This window comes from Medicago truncatula, chromosome 6 (genome assembly GCF_003473485.1).
Source record: "Medicago truncatula cultivar Jemalong A17 chromosome 6, MtrunA17r5.0-ANR, whole genome shotgun sequence".
NCBI lineage: Eukaryota > Viridiplantae > Streptophyta > Magnoliopsida > Fabales > Fabaceae > Medicago > Medicago truncatula.
Window position 1 is genome coordinate 33842121 of NC_053047.1, and position 14347 is coordinate 33856467.

Here is a 14347-nt window from a genome sequence, read left to right on the forward strand (position 1 = left end):
TAATTTGATGGTTTACTCGATTTCTAAGTTTTGGTTGGAAGAAAGTTTTTGTGTGGGGGTGTAGAACTCATCAGAATCACGACTTTGTAATTGTAGGTGAGATATGATAATTTTGTTGAATTTTTTTTTTCCTGCCAATTTGGACAATTTCTTAGAGAATTTTTCTTTCTTTTTGATTTTGACATTTAATAATTAAAAATTGTATTCAAAATTAAATGAAAAATACTTTCTTTGAAAAAAAATTACCTATTAAAAATAATTTGTAAGATAAACTGTTTTAAGTAGTTATTAGATTCCAGAACCAAACACCCTCCCTCCTTCTAGTAGTTTCTAAATTTGCCTTAGTTTCTCTCACACCATCCAAAATCCAAATCACCACACATTGTGTGATTTTTGAAGTTTTTTTTGGTCTAAATCATGCATTTTCAAACACCAAACACAAGGCAAGGTTGCATTTCTAAGATATATTGTTCTCAAGTTTTATTGTGTTTTTGGGTGTTGAACAAGTTCGAATTATATAATTTGAACCAGATTGTTACTGGTTTCAGATTATATAATTCGAAACTGTTCAGGATGTGCTGAAAAGTAGATATTTTTGTTGATTTGTATATATGATTTTGATTGTTTGAGATATGGACTAACACATGGATTGAGTTAGAGGCACTAAAACTACCATGACTGCATCTACTAGGCTAGAGTGGTTACATCAGATCGAAGTGGCAAGCAAAGTAAGAAAGGGTAGGGCCGGGGTAGATGCACGATCTCGATCCCCCAACCCCATGTTGAGGAGGAAGTTTCATATAATGATGAGGCTAAGGAGAATGTCGATAATGATGTCCACCCCGATGTTGAGGAGGAGGAGTCAGCCGAGTTTGATTTATATCATGTTCGGTTATCAAACTTGTTTGTCCTCTCCCAATGTGTAAGATATGAATTTTTCTTTGTACTGATGTTTATATATTCTTTGTACTTTTTTATCATTTATATGTATTACTAATGTTTTATTTTTGTTTGTTGTAGTTCCGTCCCAATTTAAAGATTCTGAACATCGAGAAGAAGGTGGAGGATATTCGTAAGAATGATGAGGGGAAGATGGTTAAACCATGGTTTAGACAGACCTTAGTGTTGACATTGATATGGCTGTCAAAATCGAGATTCCTCTAAAGATCATTGGATAATAGAAAGAGCGTAAATTATAGGATCGTAACAAGGATCGTAAGATCTCACCTAATAAACAAAATTATAAAAGAAACTGAAAAAATAACCTTTCATAAAAAAAAACATCATTAATCATCATTCTCATTGTCTTAAACATCAGTTAAAAACAAAACATCATTCTAAAATTTCAATTTCTTAAACGTCATAAAAAAAAAACTAATTCATAAGTCATTCAAAACATTCTGATCAATCCCAACATCTTCCATGACATCTTCATCTCCAAGTCTTTCAAATTCTTCATCAAGATTGTGGATCTCATAGTCATTTCCAGCAGAGGCAGCTCCATTATCTCCTTCATTTTGGGTTCCTCCTTCCAAATCTTCACCTTTTATCGTAAGATTCCAAATTTCATTTTCAAGTGAACATCCATCATTGTTCACAATCCACTCATCATCAGAATCAATGTCATCAAATCTATATTCTACCATCTTTCTAGCTTTCTTATTCTTTGCCAATTTAGAATTAGTCATCACAAACACAACATCATTCATGGTCTTTTTTTCCAGTCTATTTCTTCTCTTTGTATGCACCTAATAACATTTACCTACGTTAATATATCGAAATTTGATATATTATTTTCACAACTTAAATTTGAATGAAACTAGGGTTCGTTTGGCCCTACTTTTTTGAGGTATAAAAGTTACTTTTAGAATAAAGTTGAAAATTAAAACTTTGAAGCTGAAGTTAAAGTTGTTTGGTATTTGTTGTTTTTTCCAACTTAATTTGCACTTTAAGTTAAAATTTGTTTTGTAAAATATTTTTAAAAGAGTTTTGAGATTTTATTAAATAAAATAAAAGGCATTTTTTTTATAAATATTTAAATTTTGTAAGGTACTGATTTTTTTTATATAAAACATTATCGTAAATTAAATTGAAAGAGTTTGAAAATAATCCAACATTAGAAACATAACACATCATAAACTTGAACGATTTTTGTCTTCCAACAACTTAGTGGCTATTTGATTTCTAGCTCTATCCATGTAGCTCACATCTTGTACTCTTAAATTGTATGAACTCGAATCTTCAGTAATGTTTCTTTCTTCTTCATGTTCAGGCATATATCCAGGAATTTGATCCCATTTGTTGAATTCCTCATCTTGAACGCCACATATTCGAATGAAGTTATGAAGTGTTGTTGTTGCAACTATGATCTTTTCTTGTTTGATTAGTGGAAATGGTCTCATATCACATAAAATATGTCATCTTTTCTTCCAAACACCAATTGTTCTTTCAATGACATTTCTAAGTGAAGAATGTGCATGATTGAATACTTCATGAATACCTTGTGCTTGACTGCCATCTCTAAAATCAGGAATGTAATATCTTTCACCTTTGCATGGTGATAAATATCCTTTCATGTTTGGATATCCTGCATCAACCAAGTAATACTTTCCTAGAAATATTTAAAAAATAAATAAATCATTGTTAGTTTATGCATAAAAGTTATTGTCAGAATTATATAAATCAAAAATTCTATTTATAAAAAAATATATATAAAAATTGTACCTTCTGGAGGATAGGGGAACACATTTTTCTATTCTTCAAGTACTGATGTGAGAATACGTGTGTCATGGGCAGTACCAGGCCAACCAACAACAACAAAAGTGATTAACATGTCTAAATTACAGACTAACATGACATTTTGTGTTGGATATCCTTTTCTGCCAATATAAAGAATTTGATCTTTAGTGGGAACAATATGGCAGGAATATGTGTTCCATCTATAGCACCGATACATCCTTCAAAATAAGGCCAATACCTTCTATCATCCTTGATTTTGGACGGAATTTCTGTAAAGTTAAAATCAGGAGGCCTCACAATTTCTTTTGCTAACAAACATACACTTTCTAAAACTTCACTAAACTTCCTACTAACGGTCTCTCCTGATTTTCCAAATTTATTTTGAATGTTTCTATTAGTCTCGCTATGCGCACAACCCCAAAGAAACATTACAAGTGCCTCCAAGGATGTCATTCATTTGATGGGTGTAACCATCCCTTACTCACTAATAACTTTTCAAGTTTCAATACAGCATGAGTTTCCATTCTAAATAAATTAGAAAAGAACAGTGATCCAGAGTGATCTAAAATTCTGGTACACATCAAAGAATATAATATAAAGTACAAATATTGATTGGATTTTTTTAAAGATAATTCTCTATATTTATGAGATTCGTAAGTTTCATCATTGAACAAAAGTATAAACCGTGAACGATGTGCAGAGATCATATAAAGGGATAAAGAAATTAACAAAAGGACAAAAAATAAGCAAGGATTTATTGGAATCAAAATAATAAAATATAAAGAAACATGATGTACCTGCCTGCACCTGCCAGCGGCGGCAACAAGGAAAGGTGTAGAAGAAAGCAGAAATCGAAAATATATATAATAGGGTTGCACAGTTTTGGCGCTTTTCTCAAAAATGAAAAACAGTGTGGGCCAATTTGCCATAAATAATAATAAAATAAAAAATATAGTGGCCTGCGGGAATCGAAGGAGGAAAAGCAGGTATAACCTCGAATTTTTTTCTGCCCTTGTTTATGCAAAAAAATACAAAAATGCCCCAGTTTTTCAAAAAATTGCGCAACTGCCCTACCTTTTCAAAAGCCCTGGTAACACTCCACTTGGAGTTGCGGGGTACCCTAAAAAGTCACAAATTTTTTGTCCTTATTGTACCCCGCTACTTGGACTTGCGGGGTACTTTCCTAATTTTTTTTCAACTATTTTTAATACCCCGCAAGTTGGACTTGCGTTTTAGGTTTTTTTATTTTTTTATTTTTTAAATACCCCTCTACTTGAAGTAGAGTGGTATAATGAAGACAAAAAAAATGATTATGTAATAATTACTCTCTAATAATAAAAAAACTAATCAAAATTATATAACCAATAAAATACCATAAAATCTACAATTATTTGTGGAAATGACGAGACATCCTACAAACGAAATAAAGACTAGATTTTTACTGGTGTCTAATATTAATGCAATCTTTGCGGGAATGACCAGACATCCTACAAACGCCGCATCTTCTCTCAGTTTCCACATCGTCCATCTCGGTCCTAATGCGAGTAATTGGTGGACGACCTTTCTTTGCCCTACGCATGGACTTTTTGGGAACCACCTTCGGTCCTTCATAATTAGGACAATATGTCTAGTGGTGAACCACGTCGAAGTGGATGTTGTATACGGCGTATACACACTCATTCGTGAATTTGTTATCGACAAAAGTCTTGTAGTCGTGAGAAAAGCTAGAACATGCGGCAATGACATGTGAGCATGGTAGGTGTAACGCTCTGAATCGTCCACAGTCACACCATTTATTTTGCAGGTCCACCTTGTATTCTCCCTTTGGCAATCCTTCTTTATGTTCGATGGTTTCACGGACGGAAAAGGTATACCGATCCCGGTCAAACTGTGTGACATGATGACTGTTGGATTTAATCACCTCATTTCTGAGATATTTCATGCTGTTTTCTGAGAATGGCTCACCAGAATTTACCCTTGCCGCTGCCTCATGTCCTCTTTTAGCAAACAACGCCGCCAACCTGTAATATGATGCTTTCACAATAGCTGTGATCGGGAGTCCCCGAATACCCTTATACACGTTGTTTTGTGACTCTACCAAGTTACTTGTCATATGGCCCCATCGTCGACCATCATCATGTGATTGATTCCACTTTTGTTTGGGAATATTGTCGACCCATGCTAAAGCCTTTCGGTCTGCAACATCAATTTCAGAACGGTAGTATTCGAATGTAGGGATGTTCATGGCGTAACCTGTATTGTTTTGAAAAAAGTTAGATGTGTCGTTTTAAACAAATCTGTCGAATTTACGTGGAAAGAGATATGATTTTTACCCATGCCTTCAACTTTCTTCTTAAGTTCTCCATCCTTGAATGATCTCATAAAGTTTTGTGCAATGTGTCGGACACAATACACAAGGCTTGTCGGAGCATCGTGCCATCCATTCTGTGGATCATCATACGCGCTCTTTATCGACACATGTCTATCAGAAATGAGGCATATGTTCTCCTGTGGGGTGACATGCTGCCTTAGATTTTTCAAAAAGAAACTCCATGCCTCCTTGGTCTCGCCTTCCACGATTGCAAAAGCAATGGGAGGGGTACCACGCAAGATGCAGTGGAGGGGTATGTAAAGCACGTGCCAGCTGGGGTACAACGCAACCTGGAGTGGCGGGGTAGTATTTGCACGCGCCGTTCCTATTGGTCATTCAGAGGCAGCTTGTCGGCCATTTGTTTGCTAGCATGCTTCACGTGATCAAAACATGCATTGGTCATTTCAGTCAAAAATTTCTTGCAAGAAATTAATGTATTTTTTACATGCAATGGTCATCTCATGAGGCAAAGTTTACAAATTAATTCAATACTGTTGAACACCATGCTTCTGCTATTGATGCAATTGTCATTTCTATGTTTATTTGAGCACTGTTGGCTTGCATGCGTTGCAGTAGTAACACAAGAATTCTTCACTTCATTGATTAAAATACCACACTACTACTTTCACCATTTACACATAGTTTTACATTATAAATACCAGAACTATATTTTTACTCTTTACACATATTCTACTTATCTCAATCCTTTCCTTACTCACTCACATAACATATTATTTCAATCAAATTATATAAAGCAATGACATACTTGTGGTTGGAAAATGATCATAGATCCATGGAAGAACATATCAGAAGATGGGTATATATAGATATTAATTTGTTAATGTCGTTTTTATTTTTTAATATTAATTTAAATATGTTCACTTTTTTTTAAATTTATAGTTTGATTATGTTTTAATTTTATTCCTTTATTATTTTTTGTTAGGATGCAGAGGGTGCACCTCTAATCACTCGTACACGGCAACACATCATACCAAGTCCTTATATTGAAGATTATCTACGTCAAGCTGAATTTTTTGAGGTTTCTCAAATAGGGCGTTACAAAATTGATAGACACATCGTAACCGCTCTTGTAGAAAGATGGCGGTCCGAAACACATACTTTTCATTTTCGAACGGGTGAATGTACAATCACGTTGGAAGACGTATATATTTTACTCGGCTTACCTTTTGGAGGACCAGTTGTTACGGCTCCTCCAAATCTTCCGTGGAATAATTGTGCTCAATTGTTGGGAATAACTCATCCAGCACACAAAACTGATGGTTTTACTCTCTCGTTGTCGTGGTTAAAGGATAATCTGATCGATAATAACTTCAGTGAACAATCTCCTCCGGAGGTAAAAATACAACACACTAGGAGGTACCTACTATACCTCTTTGAAGGGTTCTTGTTTCCTAATACAACTGGATTATTTGTGCACAACTCTTGGTTGTATTTGTTAATGGATTTTAATGAAACAAGAAATTATAGTTGGGGATCGGCAGTTTTGACTTACCTTTATCGTGGCTTGTGTGAGGCATCACACCCAAATATAAAAGCACTATTTGGATGTCATTTCCTGTTACAAGTTTGGGGGTATTGTCGGTTGAGTTATATCGCTCCGAAAAATGATAACCCACTCCAGTGGCCGCTAGGATTAAAGTAATCGTGGTCAATTAATTAATTTATTTTTTTTATTAATTTCCTCACATATTCTCACTTCTTATTAATATTATTATTTGATAAATTAGCTACTAATTTGTTTATATCATTTGTTAGATGGACAGGTGCAGGTTCAAGATACTACGAGAATCCAAGCCATGACACTATATCTTACAGAAAAAAATTTGATGACATACTGGAACATCAAGTAATATTATAATTGATTTTTGAATTTATATATATATATATATATATTGAACGGTAAACTTTTTTTATGTAATTTGAAGGGTAACTAACTTTCATGGTCTAATTAAATAGAATTAAGATATTTTGTTATTTAAGCTACATATTAACACTTTCATGAAATAAAAAGCTATATGTTAACTTTCTTTAGTAAGAAAAAAAAAGTAGGACATGCAATTAATATAGGACTAAAAAAATGTCGCGATTATAAATTAATTATTTATTTAATCATGAGTTTTTTACAAGTATTTAATTAGGAGTTATTTAATTATTAATGAATATATATTTCACCTATCGTACAATATATATATATATATATATATATATATATATATATATATATATATCAAAATTGTTAACCTTATACTACAACTTCTCTCTTCTGCCAGTTTAAATGGAGACCATACAAGAATGTTCCACACAATTTGCCTGAAGACTATTGGGAGTGGACTGCAACAACTTACCTTATATGTTTTGACAAAGTTGAATGGCATCCAACTGATAGGGTCAAGCTACAATTTGGTTTGCCACAGGAAATACCAGGGCCCCCACGAGACATGCGACAATTCCACATAGTGGACAAACGGTTCAAGACGTGGTACCAATCAAATGGTTTTCGCTTTCCACAAGAAAGCTTACATTGGGACAACCGACGGAGTTATACTTTACCTCGCATGCGGCCAAGATTACTCACCCCAACTCATGCGTATATTGAGTGGTTGACAACCACATGCAACCCACGTCTAAGGATTTCAATTGACACAAAACCATCAGATTCAGATCCAGACGAAGAAGAAGAGCGGGAACATGAACCTGAAATTCACAACAACCAAACACCAATTCATGATGATTTTTGGGATCAACACATTTTTTCTCAACTACAAGATCATCAATCCCAACCACATACAACACAAAACATTCATGGTTCTGTAATGTATGAATTTCTCGACACCCCCCAACAAAATATCATCCAACCACCACCATATACCTCCCCGAGAAATGCATATGAGCCCCATTATCAGTCAACTTACCAACAAAATCCAATGCCAAATTATGGTTACAATGACCCAAACCAAGCTAGCACATCCAACAACAACAACTTCTCCTATAATGACCCAAACCAAGCTGGACCGTCCAACACCAATTACCCCCCCCCCCCCCTACAACAACCCACAATACCCAATGTACACCAACCAAAACTACAACCACCCACCAACACCAACAAACCTGTTATCTCACTTCTCTCCGACTTCGTTGAACTCCAATGAACAATTTCTGGATATGGGATGACCAACAAGGGAACACGATGTGTCGTTGTCACTGGGTTATGGTAGTCATATATAATCAACTACAAATAACAATGACGAAGACCAACATAACCCTCAAGTAAATCGCGGAAGAGATCGTCGAAGACGAGGGTGTGGGTCAGCCGGGCATTTATAATCATTGTAGATGGTATTTTATTGGTTATATAATTTTAATTAGTTTTTTATTATTAGAGAGTAATTATTACATAATCATTTTTTTTGTCTTCATTATACCACTCTACTCCAAGTAGAGGGGTATTTAAAAAATTTTAAAAAAAAAACAAAAACCTAAAACGCAAGTCCAACTTGCGGGGTATTAAAAATAGTTGAAAAAAATTAGGAAAGTACCCCGCAAGTCCAAGTAGCGGGGTATTAAAAATAGTTGAAAAAAAATTAGGAAAGTACCCCGCAAGTCCAAGTAGCGGGGTACAATAAGGACAAAAAATTTGTGACTTTTTAGGGTACCCCGCAACTCCAAGTGGAGTGGTACCAGGGGCTTCTGAAAAAGTAGGGCAGTTGCGCAATTTTTCGAAAAAGTGGGGCATTTTTGTATTTTTTTTTGCATAAACAAGGGCAGAAAAAAAAAAATTCTATAACCTCCGAAAAGTCACTTTTGTTGGATTTCCTTCTTTATAAAAAAGTCACTTCTATTATTAAGAGCTTTATCAAAATTATGTTTGGCCCCACTTCTCTTTAAAAGTAAAAGATAAATGGAAAATAAGCAGGGTCAAACATGCTAACTATCTTAAATACACTCCAATTTCTTTCACATCCGGATAAGCTACAAGTCAAGCTTAGTACACAAATTGCAAATCTTTAAAGTTCCGGATGCTCATCTCCGTATGACTCCCACCGTTTGAACAAAATATTTGGGCATTTAAAAATAACAGTCCATCATTTCCAATACGAAATCACATAAGGTTTGATTGCAGTTCCACTAGCATTTTCATCATGTGCAATGTTTAAGCCAAGAATAAAGTATTAAATTGGATTTAAGAGGAAAATGATTCAAAAGATATTTTACATGAATAAAATTAGATAGTAGATTTACACACTCTTTCAACCATAAGTAACAAGCTTGCTATGCATTATCATCCCTTTGTCACGAATATCGAAGCCTAACTCATCCTTTCAAAACCGGCTAGCCGAAGAGTGCATCCTCTTTATAAACTCTTCTCAAGATTCTTATCTATCCGATGTGGGACTAAATCCCCTCGAGTGTTGGCTGTTAACACCCTTGAATGTATTGTTAGAGCTGGAAGAAATGAAAGTAGCAATTGACCACTTTCACATGCATGACAATGATTTTATTCATTGTTTCTGGTGCACAAGTTTTGTCAAAAGTCACATGTTTGAATATGTGATTGGTCGTAACCATTGTGAAGAGTGGTCGTTGTCATCAACATCATCAAGAACATCATCATCTGAATCACTCTTTTTAAAAGGATTGGTGATTGAATATTCTCTATGCTACATTCCTGTTTGAATATGTGCATTCGAGTTTCCTTAAAAGTGAAATGGCATGATCGAAAAATCTTATGTAACCTCCGCATGGTTCCATTCAATCTTGAAAATTGCTTCATACAATCCTACCCTGCCATGTAGTTGCAAATCAATTGGATATGTACGATCTCGTTCTATCTCAATATAAGCATAATTAAATGCATCATCAAGAGTGAAGTTACAGCCATCGGTGAATATACAACACTGCTTCCGTTCTTGTTATCCATCCATTGAGTAGTACAAAAGAGAGGAATTGAAGGGATCTTGTAAAGAAACCCTAAAGAAATCGAGGATCCCCTGCTCTGGTTCTCAAACCACTCTGGAATCCTTGCAGTTTTTGGCAAACAAAATATAGGGCCTCCAACATCATGCAGTTCCTGTTAGTCATGAATAACTTGCAAGTTTAGAAAGATAAAGTGCGCTATGAAATATGAAGTTAATACGAGAAAAAAATAAACCTGATTATGTAGCTTGTTTCTACATGACGAACTCAAATATTCACGGCTTAATGCAGACAAGCATTTTAAATATGGTGGAATCATTCTAATTTCTAGAAGACGCTTACAATCATCCAGATTGAGTCTTGTTAAAGAGTGTAGCTCTTTGATACATTCCACCGATATGTCTAAGTATGTCACATTTTCAAACCACTTGAGCGCTATTGGAAGAGATTCATCCGTTAGGTTGCATTCTGTTAGCACAATAGATTGTACATTTGAACACACCATGGTACTTGGTTTATCAGTCTCTTTCGGAAGTAGATGATAACCATCGACAAAAATGCAAGACAATTTAGGCATCATACTTGGTAACCCAAGCAACGTTCCATGTCCTTCTAGTAGTAAATAATGAAGTCCAGTGAGATTTTGAAACGAATCAGGCAATTCTTCAATGGAAGTTTCACTTAAAGAAATGCTTCCAATGTTTTCCATCTTTCCTAATATTTCTGGAAAGTTCTTAAGACTATAACAAAATGAAAGTCGAAGCTGTTGAAGAGAAGTCAACTTAATTGGTGGAAAACTTCTAAGCCTGCTACAACCTTCGGCGTTCAAAATTTTAAGTTTATTCAAGAACCCAATAGAATCATGAATTGCGAGTACATTCTTACACCTTCCAAATGAAAATTCTTCTAAATTTTGGAGACTAGATATGTCGCTTATTTCTGTTAAATATGCAGACTTGTCTAAACGTAAAACTTTCATACCAAAGAACATCTGCAAAAAAGAAAAAGCATCGAAAAAAAGAGCAACATATGAATAGTCGGAAGGTAACGTTTTTGTATACATGACGAGGAAGATGAAATCATTACCTTCGCCTTCAAAGAGTTAGCCAACTTAAATGATGTAAGGCCACTGTTAGGTAACTTGCATATTGAAAGATTCTTTGGAAGAAAATCAGATGGTATTTCCTGTAAAGGAAATGCATGCCATTCTAATACTCTTAAACTATTAGGAAGATGGACATGATGGTTGATAAAGAAACTAGTTTTAACAACAAGTGTTTTGAGGTTTTTCATCTTCTTGAATTCATCTCCTTTCCATTCTACTATTTCTCCCGGTAATGCAAAATCCAAATGTATATTTTCCCTTATCTAACCTTTTCATGTTGTCGTCGTACTTTTCTTTGTTATTTTGGAACCTTCTTTCATGCCTAACTATTGCTTCACCGTAACTCCCAATCTGACGTCGTACATGAGAAGGTTCCATGTCATAGAAAACAGGCAAAATTTTGCGACCCTTCTTTGCCTTGAAGCAATGAATGATGTGGACAAGTTCGTCCAAACAAAACGAAGAAGAAGCATAGTTGATTGAGAAAATTGGAATGAAAATCCTGGACTCTTCAATGGCTTTGACAAGTGATTGTGTGATTTTGTCACCTCCATGAAGCTCCCTATCATCAATGAAGGTGCGGACTCCACCGTCACATAGAGCTCTATAGATATTGCCAGTAAAACCATAGCGAGTGCCAATGCCCCTAAAATTGAGGAACACATCATATGTGAATCCATATGAGAATGAAGAGAAAGAGGACGATGATTGGAGCATAGCCATGAGATTAATCGTACTTTAATAATCTATATGCTTGTTTGTTTTAGATAAAGCAAGAAGCTCGTACACAACACCTCTGGCAGTTATCTCTGTCATGATCCCTCCCAACTACATTTTCCAACTGAGTTGCTTTTGTGAGAGGTTCCTTGAATGTTTCTTCAAGCCAAGAAAATTCAATATTAGCACCCTTCATATTTTCGCACTCAGTAGCGGCATTAAATTTGTCAACACCAAGCAAGTCACTCATAAGAGTAGCACCTTGCTCTTGGGAGATTTTAGTATAGTGATTGATAAACTTACCATGAATTAGGATGTGTACAATACATGACACATCATTCAGCTTGCTCGTCATCTCCCCAACTGGAAAGTGGAAACTGTTGGTCTCCTTATGACACCGCTCAGTCAAAACCGTACACTTGAATTAACATTCTTGAACAATGTCACAAGTGGGACAAGACTAAAAACATGCATGATTCCAAAATCGGTCTAGATGGGTTGTTGAGTATGGGAACCTAGTTAGACTTATCTTCTTTCCATGTCCAATGCATCAGAGTGCTTGATTGCAACAAAAAAGAAAATTAAATAAACATAAATCATAAAAAAAACACTTGAATGTTAAAACACTTGAATTTAACCAAGATAATTATACTTACTTCCCCATACAAATTGCGACGGCAATACAATGCAAGAAATAAAGCAGTAGAGAGAAATTAAAAGCCCACCATCAAATGCCATAGATGTTGGTGGGTCGATATGGTGTGGTGCGAGATGTTGTGGTGGTGATGGAACATGATGTTGGTCGTCGTCCTGGACCTCATACTATTACTCAGGCGCATCTGGTGTAGGGTTAACCACCTGTTACAGACTTGTATGCGAGGTTCCCTTCCCATACTATAAGGAGGGTTTATTGCATCATTCGCTCTCTCTACACTGGTAGTCTGGGTCTGTCTGCCTAGACTAAACCTATATGGGTTGTCAGCCATATCTTCACAACAAACAATGGAAAAAATTTATTAAAAAATCTTTAAGGCATTTCATTAAACACTTAAAGTACAAAATAAACATACTATGTCTATAATGCCATTTCTTATATTGAACTACCCACAATGCACTTATGATAAATCATCAAATACATTTGTTATATAAACAACAATGTAGTTTATCAAGAACTACCCAAAAAAAAGTCATCAAAAACAAAAAATCTCTAACGCATGAGAAATTAAAAAAAACATAGTTAAAAAACTAACAATGTGTATGGATATGGATATTTTTTTCACTTACTCGATTACTTGCTTGTGTTTGAAGAATTTTGATGGAGTTTAGAAGGAGTCTGGTTTATGTTTGAGAGTTTTTGCATATGCGTAGTGGTTCTGCTATGGTATATGATCAGTGCAAAACGATAACTAACAATCTCCGGTGAACGAACGACAATTAACTACCGTTCAACATCAATCGATAATTAATTCCCATTGAGGGAATTTTTATTTTTCCAAGGAGCCTAAGAGTAAACCATGGGCGCCTAAAGAGCAATTTTCTTAAAAAACTCCTTTTACATTACATGGGCCTTTTATTTCTATTGGACTTTTTCTTGGAAATTACTCTTTTTTCTTAAACAATTTCTATTTAACATCCCAAAATTACCTTTATGTCTTCAACGGTAGCTAACTTTCGTTCTCCCCCAACGACAGTTATTCTAAACCTGCATGAACAAAAAATTAAATAAAAAAAACCTCCGACGACAGTTAAGTACAGTTGGAGGTTTTTTCAAAACAAAGAACAAAAACTAGCACTACAAGTCTACAAATGTTGGTGATCCAGAAAAAAAACACTTTATGGTGATGAGTGGTGACAAAAGATTAATTCACACTGGTCCATTTTGAATTCTATAACACCAACCATATTTTTTTTTTCTTTGGAGACTTATCTTGCGGGACCAGCTTTTGCAATATATAGGAAACATGACAGAAAATTTGCCAACCGCAAAGGATGCTCAACAGGAAGGTGACAATTTCAATATTGTATTTTTCTTTGATTTGATTGAATGTTGAAGTGTAAGATATGAGTGTGTTGAGATTACTACTTAATATGTGTTCTTATGTCAGGAATTATGGAGAACAAATTGCCTTTTATTGAGGATGTTGATTGGTGCAAGGTTTAGATTAGTTAATTCAAATGCATGGTAATTGTGCTCACTCCAACGGCACTTAACTGATATTGGAGGTTTATTTTTTATAACTTTTTTGTTCTTGTTGATCCAGAATGCAACGACAGTTTTTTTTTTTTTTTTTAACAAGAGAATGCAACCACAGTTAATTGCCGTTGGAGCGAGCAGCAGTTAACTGACGTTGCAGCCTTAGGTGATTTTGGGGTATTAAAAAGCAACTTTTGATGTGAGATGAACAACTTTTGACTTGGTCATCTTTGCATTAGTAAATAGTAACCGAACACACATATGCAAGATCTCGAGGGAGTAAAGT